The sequence below is a fragment of the Neolamprologus brichardi genome, chromosome 9 (assembly GCF_056152115.1).
Source record: "Neolamprologus brichardi isolate AB-2024 chromosome 9, ASM5615211v1, whole genome shotgun sequence".
NCBI lineage: Eukaryota > Metazoa > Chordata > Actinopteri > Cichliformes > Cichlidae > Neolamprologus > Neolamprologus brichardi.
This window is the reverse complement of record NC_142112.1, coordinates 3,075,524-3,090,637: the sequence shown is the minus strand read 5'-3', so window position 1 is coordinate 3,090,637 and position 15,114 is coordinate 3,075,524. Positions and strand designations below refer to the sequence as shown.

Here is a 15,114-nt window from a genome sequence, read left to right as displayed (position 1 = left end):
GAAAAGAATCTTAACCAGATCAGAAAGATATGGAGGGGAGAGATGATGAATAGCCTTAAATGTGTACAAGAGTATTTTGAAATTGATACGATATTTGACCAATGAAGCTGCTGCAGAACAGGAGTGATGTGGTGGATAGAAGGGGTCCTGGAGATGATACGGGCAGCAGAGTTCTGGACGCGTTGAAGCTTGTGGATGGATTTTTGAGTATAAAAATAACCTGAATAAATACAAATAAAGGGAAAGAGCTGTCCAAACCTCTGTCTCTGACCATCTGTGTTAACACTTGAAATCGGAAACATGTAAATGTAACAAACATGTTAAAACATAAGAAATCAGGAAGGGGCAAAAAAAGCATTTTGCTAAAAAAAGATTTAGAGCAGAAGTTTTTAAAATGAAGATATATTGCATTTATTTACAATTAAAAACACACAGAGCAGAAAGTGCGTTACTGTTTTACATCCACAGACACACAAGAAAAGAAGCAACATGAGGTCAAGTTATGGCAATTTTATTTGTGTATTTCAGTACATGTATTCAGAATAGAGTTTTTAAAAACAAACAAACGTCCCAAGTAAAGTTTGGGGGGATTTTTGTGAAAGAAAGGTTGAGAGAGGGGGAAGGAGGAAGAAACTATTGATCTCCTTAAACTTGATGCTGGGTCAGTTTTTTCTCAGCAGTCTGCTCCAGAATCCCCTCCTGTCCTCGGCTTTCTTTTCTTTTTCTTTTGCCTTCAGCTCCTTTAAGGTTTTGTTCAGCTGCTCCTCGGCGTCTTTAAATTTTTCTTTCAGCTGCTGTTTGGCCAGTTTGACTTTCTGTTTGAGGAGCTCTTTCGCTTCCTTTTTGTGCTTTTGTATTTCTTTAAGTGCATCTTTGCAGTCTTTCTTGGTCACCTCAGAGGCTGTCGTTTCTTTCTTGAATATCTTCACCTCAATTTTCTCTTCTGCAAGTTCTTCTTGCACTTTCATCAGTTCCTTCTTCAGAGTTTCACTTTCCTGTTTTGCCTCCCATTTTCCACGTGTCTCTTTTTCTATTGCTTCCTCTGTTTCCAGCAACTTCTTCTTCATGTTTTGAGTGTAACTCTTTGTATTTTCCATTTCTTTCTTTGCTTCCTGTATTTTAATTTTCTCTCCCTCCAACACTTTATGAGCTTCCAACAATTCTTTCTTCATATTTTCAATCTCATTTTCTGCCTCGTGTTTACGTTTTTTCTCCTCTTCAAGTTGTTGCTTTACATTCAGTAATTCCTTCCTTAGTATTTCAGCTTCAGCCGTTACATTTTCAGCTTCTTGTGTTGCCAACTGCATTTTCCTTTTTTCCTCTTCAAAAGCTTCCTGCACCTCCTGTAATTCCTGCATCACATTTTCTGCCTCCTTCTTTGCAGTTTGATATTTATTTTTAGCTTCTTGTGCTGTGGTTTTCTCTTCCTGCAATGCTTTTTGAGCTTCCAACAGTTCTTTCTTGATGTTTTCATTCTCATTTTCTGCTTGTTGTTTTCCCATCTTCTCTCCTTTAAGTTTTAGACCCACATGCAGTAATTCCTTCAATACTACTTCAGTTTCAAACTTTGAATTTTTAGCTTCTCCTCTTGATCTTTCTGCCTCTTCTTTTAATTTGACATTTTCAGCCTGTATTATTTGAAATTCTTCTCGTAGGTTAATCAGCTCAGACTGTACTGTACTGTATGGTGACGCACTCACCAATCCTCTTCTCGATCTTCCTTGATTCATTTTGGCCTTTTAAACAAAGGAGCCAACGTGTTGTAGAGAAGTGAAGTTTTCGATGTGTTTTTTTCTTCAACTGTCGTCTGTCCTGCACAGAGATGCTGCTGTAGATGTGTCTCTAGCTGTGTCTGGATACAATGAAAAATGCTGTAACTAAGTGCTTGTGTTGCAAAGTTCTACGAAACATTCCATTCCATGCAAGCTCCGCCCACATGGTCAGGAATGTCAGGTGCTGCATCACCAAATGCTGCTCCCGTTGCCTAGCAATAACAGCTGTTTACTTTTTGAGGTCTGGTTGATTATTTAATAAATAAAACATGTCCAAGTATTGCAACCATGGTGCTGAGGCTCAGTGCATATTCTAGCCTGCTGTGTGGGTGGGCAGCTAGAAATCACTGGTGGGCAACATGAGTGAGGAGAAAACTGGAGCAGACAAGCAGGGAGCTGCAGGTTGCTGGTTTGAGTCTCTGTTCAGATGCTGGTGTCTCCTCTCTCTGAGATGTTTGCAAACAGTCCCAGATAAAACAATAAGGATAATAAACAAACACGTGACAAAGCTAACAATTATGACACTGATATGTTTCATGTGTAGCAGGATGGCCTCTATACAGCAGTCACTGCAAGCATCCACATCAGCACACTTACTTTTCTTTAAGCAGGCGTGCTGGGGTCCTCCTAAGGAAAGTTTGAGAACTTCATTTCCTTCATGCTGGTGAACTTTTTGCCAAATGTTTTTCATCAAAGCTTCTCCATCACTGACAGGGATTGTTTGGATCTTCACACTCATCTCCACAAACCCTAAAAAATGAGTTTCACTTTGCTCATATAAACCAGGAGTGTCTCCATATTTCACATAGTGTTTTGCTTTTCTTTCACAAATGTGGGATTAAATTGTGTTAAAATGTACAAAACAGTGATGTCATGTTTTGTGACGAGGACCCAGGCACAGAGACTTGATGAATTTAAGAATTTTATGATTTAATAAAGAAATTTGCAGACTTGCACAGAGATAGTAAAATTATGATGACTGATAGCGGAGACAAAGATAACAGACGACGAGGACAGGGAGGAACAGGGGTTTAAATGCACCAAGGAGACATTCAGAGACAACTTGGGACAACTGGAGACATTTAAGGATGCAGGGACTGACAGAGATGGGGAAGAAGTCTCATCGTGACGTGTAAAGTTTATCTTGCCTGGCTGGGCAGCTCTCTGGGTGCTCAGCACCCCCAAAGCTCTGATCCTAGAATTGCCCCTGGTTCAGTCTAACACATGTGCCAGTGAACCATTAAACGTCTGTAAAACTATGCAGGTTAAACGTAACTTTAACCTCAGCCAAACCGATTTGCTCAGTTGTAAATAAAACAGCGAAGTAAACGTGACCCGACGGACAAAACCCGAGTGAATTAAGTCCAGCGTTTAACCACTGAGAGCTAAAACTAAGGTGAGGTTTCAAAGCTGTGTGCTGGTGATTGGACATTGGATGCATGCAGGTAAACTGAGGGCCTGTTGAGCTGATCGTTGGTGTCGTGAGAAACACGTCAGCTCGTTCTTTATGTTACAGAAGCACAGAGACACAAGACCAGGCAGAAAGAGACGATTGTTCGGTGAAAATGAATCTGCAAATGCAACATGTGGAACACGGAGAGTGGAATATGTAAACAAACCGGTTAACGTAACCCCCCCCCTCCAAAACAAACGAATACACACAAAATAAACAGTTAAGCTGTAACACCGGGGCTGTGAGCTCGGTGCACTCTGTCAGCTGACTGTTAGCAGAGCGAGTGACATCTCTGAAAACATCTGAGCACAAACATGTTCTATGTTGACAACCTGACCAGACATGTGAAGATTACACCGCGATATTCGCGGCTAAAACACTATTAAATGTGTAGTTGGTGACAGAAAAACGGGGTATTAAAACTACACCACCACCATTGCTGCCTGTGATTTGAAATGCATTCTGGGATACATGGCTGCCCCAAGGCTGTATCCTTAAAGGGTGCATTTTAAGGCCGATTACGTCACAGCGGCGCGCCGAAGGCTGTCCCAATTCAAAGGCTGCTTGAAATGCGGCCCTCAAATGCATCCTTCATTTCCCTGAATTTTAAGGATGTGGCAGTGTAGACTTCGTGGCCCAACATATCCCACAATTCATAGCACGGCAGTCGGTGTGGATAATTTTGCCGCAGACGGCAGAAGTGGAGCGGCCGAAGAGTAACTGTGAAAAGTAAGTTCTGAATATTATGTCACTTATTTATGTGCAAATGTTTAATAATGAGGAACATTAAAACATTACTGTTGGCCACATGTCGGCAAAGTTATGTGACATTAGTGATGTTTGTACGTTCAGCTTTTACTTGGTTTTAAAGCCTTTAAAATATAATAATACAATAGTCGACCTTAACCTTACAGAGAATGTGATGATTTTATGGATAATTAAAGTCAGTCATATATCCACAAACACAACAAGCTGAAAGTCAGTGATGCTGCTCGGTTTGCAGTCCTGAATATCACGGCACAAGCAGGATTCACTGCACTGTTAATGTTAGCTATGTTATATTGCTGCCTCTGCTCGGTGGTGTCGATCCAAACGGACTTTAACGTGTGTTTGAACGAGCTGACGGTTCACTCGTTAAGCTGAAAGAAAGATGCTTTAATCACAGCAGTCACACATGTGTCCACTGTACCATCTGGAACTCTTCTTGTTTAGCACTCGTAATAACACAAACACTAAATCCTCCTGTTTGTAGCAGTGTGTACACCTGAGACTGTCACCTGTCTGTCTGTCCTGCACTCTCTCTCTGTTTCTTTCTCTCTGATTGTGGAATAAAAGTATGAACATGTGTTTATAAGTTACACTTGTGTTTGAATCCTGCAGCTTATCACACATTTAATTTCCATGTGTGACGACTGCAAGTGTCCAGAGTGAGGACAGACTGAGGGACCCACTGCTGCATATCATCTGTGAGGCTTTGCACCCCTGATGATCCACCAGGACAAACTCAGCAGTGTGTGAGGAAGAGGAGGAGGAAGAGCCAGCAGCAGCTGACAGATGGAGAGAATAGACAGACTGTTCCCTGTTTGTGAAGGTCTGCTAGGAAAGTTTAACATCACTAACTGTCTGTCCTGAATCAGTCTTATTAGGTAATGTTCAAATAATGTTATCATCCAGTGTTTTCAGTGTGGGAGAAAGTACTCAGGGCCTTCAAGTTACACACTATGAAAGGCAGCAACAAGTTTAATGTTCAGAAACCTAAAGTATGTATCAGCAGCAGAATGGAGCTAAAAATAAATGTTTGTTTCAGTTCTATGAAGCTTTGAGTATTTTGGATCAGTAGCACTGCTGTGTTTGTTGCATCATATCGCTGTAATTGTTTATATGCTTTATATATTCTGAGGTAATTTGATCTATAGTGTTACATCATATTCTATAAGGATGTTATGTGTTTGTAGACTTTCTGCCCAGTTTGACCCATTTAGCAGAAGTCAGCCTGTTTAAGGCTCTGATATCTATTCTGTGTGACTTAAAGCAGTTATGACATGGTCTGATTTTCTCACCCAATAAAGGAATATTTCATATATCAGTCTACTCTTCATTCTATCAGACACAGTTATCACAGCTCGTACATTTGCTTTTTACACATATATGTAAGCATTGAGCCAAATTTAGTAATGCCAACATGCTGAAGGAACAACATTTGTCTCTGATATATGATACATCTACATATAAACTGTCAAAGATACTTGAGTGTCTTTGAGTGAAGATTTAAGGTGATAGGAAATATAAATAGCTGCAACTTGAATCTTTACTGAAGCTCAGTGTTTGACACAGAGTCACTCACATGTGCTGTACCAGTGTACCTGCACATGTGATGTGACAATAGAAGTGATTTGATTTGAGAGTTCAAACTCACTGCTGTAATAACTTATAATGATTAATATAATAACTATAATATTGGCCATCTCATATTTACACTGACTTTAGTCTCATGAACAACATTAACTATTTGTTATTTACTAGCTAATCTTAAATGACTGTTCAGTACAGAAATGAAGCCCAACGATCATGTTTTACTGTCCTGTGGTCTCAGCCTCAGATACTTATTAAATCACACAAAGCTCATGTAGAAACAAACAAACAAACAAAATATGTTCTCCTTCATTTCTGTCAACCACACGTTTCCAGCTATCATGGTTGCTAGGCAACCTGGGCAGCGCGATGGAGGCTAGACCGTCCCATTTCACAAGCCTCGCACTTTCGGCCTTAGCGGTCTTTGAGTACGCGGCCCTTGAGGACCGTTGGGGCTGCGTACTTTAAGGCTGCAGACCCTGAATTGGGATACAGCCCAAGTCTACACAAGCAATCGATTATCTAGGATCGACCTGTCTTGACTTACTTTGCACGGCAACCAATCAAATGTTAGAGAAGCTGCATGGCAGCGTTAACCCCGCCCACTTAGTTTGATGGGTGAGGCTGACAGATAAAATTATTTCAAGGAGAGAGATGAAGGGGACAAAAGTGCCAAAATGAATTAAATAAATCATTAAATAATTATTTAAATGTGTTATTAATTAATTAATTATGTCAAGAATTAATTACATGTGTCATTAATTAATTAATTACATGTGTTGTAAATATTTATGTATTTAATTATTTCTGATTTTAATGAATTATTGCCACATTTAATTAATTATTTAATGGTGTATTTAATTAATTCATTATAGCAGTCCTGGCGTTCCATACAAGGCGCTTCATAGGTAAAAATGATATCGCAACAGTTGTTTAGGAAGGGGGGAAGCTTTAGGAGTGACGGCGGTGTTTTGAGATGTGAGAGATTTGCGACGTTTAGCACAAATCTTGTGTAGTTAGTGTGTAGTGTAGTCAATAGTTTTGTTGTGTGTGTCAGAACAATGAGGCGACTGCTGAATGTTACAGGTGTTACAGCAGTGATACATCTGTTGTCAGGCCTGCAGGTATCAGGCTGTTGTTCTCCTTTATCTCATAGTGGACAGGAATTATTTTTGGAGTGGCGCAAATAATTTGTGTGGCATCAGATTTGATGCAGAACAGCTGATTGTTCTGTAAATAGTTTGAAATGTTTATTTAAAAACAAGCAGCTGCAAAAAACTTTGTTGTTTTCAAAACTCTGTTACTTTTTTGAAGAAGTAACGACATAATTAATTGCCCAACATTGCTCATCATATGCTGTACTTTGCAGACAGAGTTACAAGACTCTCACCCAGACCACAGACTCATAATACAAGTCAGAGCTTTATATATAAAAAAGTTGTTTTCAAAATTGGAGTTCAAGTTATTTTTACTTCCAATAGAGTTAACATACTACACAGGTCATGAACATTTTTTTTTAAATTTCATTGTAAGTGGGCCAAAGCAGTTAATTAAAAGTAGTCTAACATAAATGTAAATGCTGTAATTTGATTATTTTAATAAACCATGTAACTTGGATGGATTTGATGCGTGACCACAGTGCACATGTCTGCTGTTGTTCACAGTGGTCCAAGGGACCGCTCAGGGAGTTTGTGTGTTCGCTCAGACACATGAAAAACTAGAGGGAACATTGATTAGGTGTAGCATTTGTCTTTTGTTTGGTTTCTGTTTCACATAGGCTTTTGTTTGTAATTTTGGCCTTTGTCCACCCTGGAGTTCAGCTTCAGTTTAGACAATAAATCACCTTTCACTTGGGTGTGGTTTTGGGGACCAGGGTGGGGTCACTTCCTTTCTAACCCTTATGTTATGTTCCTGTACCCCTAGACTGGGGCGTAACAGGGGTCGTGGAATAAACCTTTTGAATTCGCGCCCATTAACGTGGGCTACAGAGACAACGCCTGCCCAGGCTCCAGCTCCAACAAGGATGGCTCTGATAAATGTGTGGTTTTATAAATGACTTTCTTTCTTCCAGTGGATTGGATCTCCTGTTTGTGACTGAGACACAGATGAGCGTTGGTGAGCCTAGCATTATTTCTGAACTGTTACCCTCTGACTGCTCATTTCTTAATGCTCCGAGATCAGGTAGAGGAGGAGGAATACTGACTGTTTTTAAGAAAAAACTTTCACTACAAACAACTCCATGTACTGGTTTCCCCTCCAGCTTTGAACTTCTCATATTTGAACTGGGACACTCTTACTGTGTGCAGTAATCTATCGGCACCTAAGTTTAACAAAGATTTTTTAAATGACTTTTTATGTTTTTTGGCTAAAATTGTGCCGAAACAGGATCAGATTATAACAGTTGGTGATTTTAATATTCATGTCTGTTGCCCTGATGGACTGCTTGCTCAAGAGTTTTAAAATCTTATTCAGTGTTTTGACCTTGTACAGTCTGTAGAAGGCCCTACACATCAGCAGGAGCACACTCTTGACCTGGTGTTATCATATGGTTTATCTGTTTTTTATTTGGAAATGTGGGATTCAGTGTTCTCTCATCACAAACCTGTTTCTCATGTGCATGAGTTTAAAGCTCGCGCTGCACCCCGCCGCTGCTCTCTTCTCCTCCACTTTTATAAAGAAAATCTTTATCAACCCTGAGATTACTTATTGGGCCCACCGCAGATGAGCTGCTTTTGCAGTTCCTGGAAACCTGTACTCAGACCCTAAACCCTGTGAACCCATTAAAAACAAGGCGCCCAAAACATATTCCTCAGCCCTGGTTAAATGAATCCACCCGAGCAGTCAGACGTCAGTGTAGGAGAGCAGAGTGAAATTCGAAGAAAGACAAATTGCAGGTTTCTTTTGAAATGTTAAAAGAATGTTGGAAATTTGATCAGAATACAGTGAAAATGAGAGAAAGATATTTTTCTCAGATCATTGTGTTAAATTGTCATAATCCCCATGTTCTCTTTAACACTATCAGCTCTACTCTAAACAACCCTGAAAGCCTCTGCTGACACATGTAATCAGTTCCTTTCTTTCTTTGTAAACAAGGTCGAATCTGTCAGGTCAGCAATAGTACTTCCTACAGATGACCCATCAGTGTTTATTCCATGACTGTAAACATGTTTCCATTTGTTACTTCAGTCTTTACTCTGAAATACAGGAAATGACATCATGGCTCAAAATCTTTGTCATTCAAACAATTCTTTATTTAACTTTTTTTTAAACTTCATTTAAGAACTTTACTAAAATACATTCAATACAAACTTGAACAAAAGGAAACTGATTTTTCCTCCAACCACTGAAAAAAAAGGTAACCACTGAACACAAACACTACAGAAGAACAATTTATAAAGATTAACATTGAACTAAAGGAACAGTTTGATTCATAGCCTCATTAGATCTTTAAGGAGAGTCGATCTGAACTCTGTGGAGCCTGATCTCCAGGGTTTTAAGTTGGACTCTGAAACCAGAAGAGGATGTTTCTCTCTCTTCAGATTCGCTGTCGTCATGTGATGGGAACGATTTCAGCCCTGCGTGATCGCGCTGATGTTTGCACAGAGCAGATAATGAAGTGAATGTTTTGGCACATTGGTAACAGTGAAACAGTTTATTAGTAACGTGGGATCGTTTGTGTGCAGAGTATGAACTGAGATTACTGAAGCTCTTGTCACACTGCTCACAGCTGTAGTTTCCTTCCATGTGTGTACGTTCATGCTCATTACGATGACCTGAACGTGAGAAGCTTTTGTCACAGTGTCTGCACTTGTATGGTTTCTCTCCTGTGTGGACTCGTTTGTGTGTTTTAAGGTGACCTGCAGTGGTGAAAGATGACCCACACTGATCACAGAGGTGCTTTTTAACCCCACTGTGAAAGAGTTCATGTCGTTTTAAGCCACCTGATGTGGGGAAGCTTCTCCCACATTCTTTGCAGTATTTCAGTTTGTCTCCAGTGTGTCTACGTTGATGTATTTTTAGGCTGGCTTGCTGACTGAAAGTTTTTCCACAGATGTCACAACGAAAGTCTTTCCCACCACCACAGCGATGACAGGGTTGAGAAGTGGATCCATCTGTGTCGCTCTGCTTCTAAACAAAGACACAAAGACAGTGTAAGTCAGTCCTTCAACACTTTTATCCTGAACGTCGCCTGAAATAAAGAGCATCTCTGCAGACGTCCAATTACATTTTACTGTTTACATTATCACACTCGGTTTACTGGGCTACAATAACTACAATACTACCACCATAATACTACAGGAATACTTCATTAATATTACAGTAACATCTGACTTACACTTAAGTACTACCACACTAATGTTTTTAGGGTACCCATGGTAAACTACTGTAACACTGCAATAATACTAATTTAATAATGCATTGATAACACTGTAATTGTGCAGTTATAACACTCAGCTGATCGGGATACAAGAAAAACTATTACCCCCAATGACACTGTAATTATAACATTAAATGGGTATTTTAACACTAATGTTTAAAAGTACTAAAGCTATATGTAAGCAATGATACTACAGCTACAATATTACAATACCACTACGTAACGATACAACTTTGTTAACCATAAGAGAAGATTACTGAATGGTTTGGTTTTGTACGTAATTTATGTTTTATTTTATTCTATTTACACCTGACAGAGGAATGAGCCGCTGTAAACCAAAGGCCATTTATGCAGAAATAATAACACCATGATATACCACGAAGCTGCCTGAAGATTAAATAACAGCAACATATCAATTTTCAGCATTTTCAGTTTTTCATGATCGTGTAAACAAAAATCATAAGTGAAATGAAAATCTGAATAATGGCTCAGAGCTACTCTTCGGTGCAGTAGAAGTGCTAACATGCTAACACAATTTAATGAGCAGACTTGTTCCAAACAGTCAGACTGAACTGAAGAATAAAATAAAAATACATACCTCACAGTAACTGCACTTGTAGAGTCTCTTTCTGGTGTGGATCTGTTGGTGTTTTCTCAGGTACTGTGGAGCTTTAAAAGTCTTCTCACACAGGTCACATTGATAAGGTCTCTCCTCAGTGTGAGTAAACATGTGGCGTTGTAACTGTGCGTCTGTTGTAAAGTATTTGCCACACTGATCACACCAGTACACATCTTCTCCGGAGTGAATGCGTAGGTGTATATTTCGTTACCTTAGCTGGCTGAAAGTTTTTCCACAGATGTCACAGCTGTATGCCTTAATTCCAGAGTGGGTAACTAGATGACTCTGTAAGCTGTTACTGTGAGTAAAAGCTCTGCCGCACTGATCACAGCTGTAAGCTTTAACTCCACTGTGGATGACTTGGTGTGTTTTCAGGGATTTCTTCCAGGAAAACGACTTTCCACACAAGTCACAGCTGAACGGTCTCTCTCCAGTGTGGATGAGCTGATGTTGTTTTAGTTTAAACTTCCAGGTAAAATCCTTCCCACACTCGTCACAGGTGTTTTTTTTCTCTCTCTTTCTTCTGTGAGGTTTGTCGGCCTCCTGAGAGCGCTGACTTCTCGGTCTATGTTGGTCCTGCAGGGACAGAGATACAAACAGAGGCAGTGAGTCAAATGCAGTCATTGAACAAACTGAAGCTTCAAACTCCCTCCATTAACACTAGTTTTAAACCTGAAGGTGGAGTGTGGCACCAAACACCTTAAAGGTCTCTTATCCCCACCTACTGGTAGTAGTAACACATTACATCCAACCTGGTGTTAAAGATAATAATCATTGTTCAAACACTCTAAAATCATGCCCATCCCTCCTGCTTGTACACAAACATTAATGCTAACACTCAGAATAGTAATAAATGTTTACCAGGTCTGTACTTTTTTATATTTCCTGTTGCTGTTTCCTAATTTAAATTTCTATAATTGTCTAATTTATTCGATAATAATAAATCAAATGTAACAGTTACTAGCTTGGTTCAGTGAAAGATGATGTCAGAGTCTGACTGTAACCTGAGGGGTTTTTTTTTACTTTTACTCGCTACATTAAAAAAAAAAAATCTGTATTTTCTACTCCTTACATTTTCAAAACAGGCTTGTTATTAAACTGATTTGTATTACATTAGACTGCTGATTTATTGTGAATGAATGATATTGTTTTATGATGCATTATACTGCTGAGGTATAAGAAATACTGTTTTCAGAGAGTCATGGCCTTATTTGTCTGATTAAAAGAGAACAGAGCATACCGGAGAGGTTTTCTGCCCCATCTCATCAGGAGGAGATAAAACAGGGAGCCAAGGCCGTCACTTAGGCGCCGTAAGAGAGAAAGAATGTGAATGTTTAGGTTTTTATGACTAGGTGGAGGGGGGCTGAAGCTATAAGAATGTGAGAAACGCTCAGACACTTCGAGATCAGGCGGACACCCTCCCGCGCTCATCTCCCCTCCGGATGGTTTATGCTCAAAAGTGTTGAATTGTATGGAATAAAAGATTGTTGATTGAGCATTTATACACCGAGTATTGTCCTTCCTTCAGCCCAAAGATCAAAAGAATTGGGAGGTTTAACAATGGACATGGCATGTATGATGCGGTGAAGGCATTTCAAGTGAAGCTGTCACAAATGCACCAGTGCAACCTGTCTCACTTTCCCTGTTGCCAAATAATGTTGAACCAAGTCGGCGCACTTTGCTGATAAACTGAGCGCACTGAGTTCGCACGGCGCTTTGGTGACTGTGAAGCACAAACAGAGAATTTCAAGCTTCTTCTTTACGTGGAAACTGCACCTGTGCAGATTCAGATGGAGCTGCAGTGTAATGGTACACTCAAGGCAAAGTACGACACTGAACGGCCCGCACAGTTTATTAGTTCCATTCCTGCAGCAATGCCCCAGCTCCGTCTACATGCAGCTCCAACCTTGTGTATGTTTTCATTTATTTTTTCTGGGGTTTTTGGCAGCATGTTTATATTTCTAACTTGCATAATTTTGACAGGATATATTTTTATGAAGATCAAAACATTTAAAGTTAAAGTTTATTTTTTTTAAGTTTATTTATTGTGGAATAATATTCCTGTCTGTTTTTATTCATATTTATGTTTAAAAAACATGGTTTTAGTGTGTTCAATAAATGTTTATCTTGTTTGGCCCGCGACCTAAAGTGTGCCTTGAGTTTTGTCCACTGTGCAATTGAGTTTGACACCCCTGGTGTAGAGGATGGAAATCAGCCAGGACAACTCATGAAACATCTGCAGACATCTGGCTGAATTCAGTTGTGTACATCTACAGAGAGCAGCAGGTCAGCTGATCACAGCCTGTACATTGAGAAAATCGACTGGAGCTCTCAATAGAAATGATTGTGAGCTGTGACTCTGTGACTGTGATTTCAAAATCCCTGGTAGCCCTTCGGGCAGGGACTGTTCAGTTTTTGGTAGCCCAAAATAAATTTAAGTAGCCCGAATAAAAAAGAGAGCAATTTTTTGATTGATGTTTTGTTTCCTTTACAATATTACACATTAAAGTATAATATTGTAAAGGAAACAAAACATTAATCAAAAAATTGTTGAAAAACAAATTACAACATTGTATAAAAATTACAATCATCAGCTCAAATACTTTGTTCTAATTGAACAGAAATTTCTATGAACTTGTAAGAACTGTGTAGAACATGAATCAGTCTGTGTCAGATCCTGAATTTGAAATTTCCACTGAAGTCACGGGTAAGAGGCAAGTGGAACCAAGATCGAGGCCGTTTGCTTTTTGAAGTTTGCAAAGACTGCTAAATTGTGCCAGTGGTAGTTCACTCTTTGCAACATAGTATGCTGTTTTAAATGGATTTTCAGGTTTATTTTTATTATGTTATTTGCAATTGGTGTTTGTTCCGGGAAAGATATTGCAGACTGAGCAATAATGCATTTCTTGCATTTCTCATGGGTTCTAATGGGGGCCTTTCTTAAAATGACTGGTCCCAGTAACAAAGGCGCTTGTCGACTCAGAAATCAAGGGAAAACCAACAACACACCCGGCAGAACATTATGTTATTTACACGGGTGCACATAAGTGGTCCGCATGTGCGCATTCGCTGTCAAATTAAAAGATGCGCACCAGATAAGAAGTTGCAGCGCGTGTTTGCGTCCATATAAAAGGCTGTTTTTGTCCGCTAGAGTGGGCACATTCTGCACCACATCTCTGTGCGTTCATCATTTGTTTGAAGCCAGCTCACCTCCTGCAACAACTTTTCCGAGAATACGCGCTTCTTTTGTGGTTCGGACTCCTTCTGACATTTCTTTGGAGGTGGAGGAACATCACAGTAATTGCTTAAAGGAGCTTCTTTGACATCTTTAAGAGTTCTAAACAAATGTCTGTCCTCCTCCAGAAAATCGTATGTACGCAAACACAACTTTTTATCTTGTGCACGTTTTTTATTTTGACAGCGAATGCACACCTGTGGACCACTTATGTGCAGCCCTGGTTATTTAGCTTGTCATATTGCAGCCACAGAAATTCTTTTGTCCATGAAACCATAAAGCTGCACTTTCTTTTTGCCTCATAGTCTGATTTGTCATAACTTTTCCGTTTTGTGGTAAGCTTTTCTTTGGCTGTCACTTCTTCACCCTGACCTGTCTTATTTGGCTCAGCAGAACTAAAATATATATCCTGCTGCTTTTACACACGCACTCACATAACGCTCAGCGATTCTCTGCGCGATCAACCTCTCACATGTTTAAGCTGCGGGAGATTTCACTTGTCATGTTTGCATAGTAAGCTAACGATTGATAAGACGATGTCAGAGGAATTGGTGCGCAAATTATCATCACTCACCAATCAGTACTGTCGCTCTCTATACACAGTTCACGCGATTGCAAAGTGAAAGCAAAAAACAAGCGCGAATTCAAACGCGATTTCAATATGTCCCATATTGACAGTGGCTCACCGATGCCAATGACATAATTACCCAGCTACATTTCCGAAAGAATGCAAAAGCATTGACATATATTTTCCTTCCTACGATAGGCCGACGGGCAGGGCAGAGATAGAGTTTGGTAGCCCGACTGGAAAATTCGCTAGCCCCGGGACGTCGGGCTAGCGATTTTGCAGCCCTGTACACATATTTCTAGTTAAAGAAATGTTAGAGATTTATCCCTCAAAACTGTAAATGCAAAAAAGTTGCACATTGTTTCCAACCACAGGAAATTTGTTTTGAGTATTTTTGAGATTTTTATATACTGCAAGAAAAATAAAAATAAATATTACAATGCAAATTTGCAAAACAAACAGCATGTGCATCAAAATAAACTATTGCCAACAGTGCAATTTGAGTTCTAAGCATCCCAGAAACAATACAGAAAAGAATAAAGTCAAACATGACTTTTAAAAGCACCAGTATAGGTATCCCTGAAGGCAGGTTTTGGCAGGTAAAGTCGGACATGCGATAGTTCGCGCTGACATCTATTCTAACGTAGGAAGTGTTATGAACGGCAAAGCGTGTTTCTGGTACGTTATGTTTTTTTTGCTGCAAGTGCTTTTTATGCAATTTCTGCAAATACATATGT

At 39.6% G+C, this 15,114-nt stretch overlaps 1 pseudogene across 1 annotated transcript in view; it reads right to left on the bottom strand.

Moving 5' to 3' along the window:
- Nucleotides 1-8,857: 8,857 nt before the first annotated feature.
- LOC148101104 (uncharacterized) overlaps nucleotides 8,858-15,114 on the bottom strand; it is a 164,441-nt pseudogene continuing 158,184 nt past the window's right edge. Inside the window, exons 3-4 of the transcript XR_015719593.1 lie at nucleotides 10,554-11,150; nucleotides 8,858-9,705 (exon numbers count right to left, since the gene is read on the bottom strand). The product of XR_015719593.1 is annotated as an uncharacterized LOC148101104 (transcript). The remainder of the gene's footprint in view (nucleotides 9,706-10,553; nucleotides 11,151-15,114) is intronic.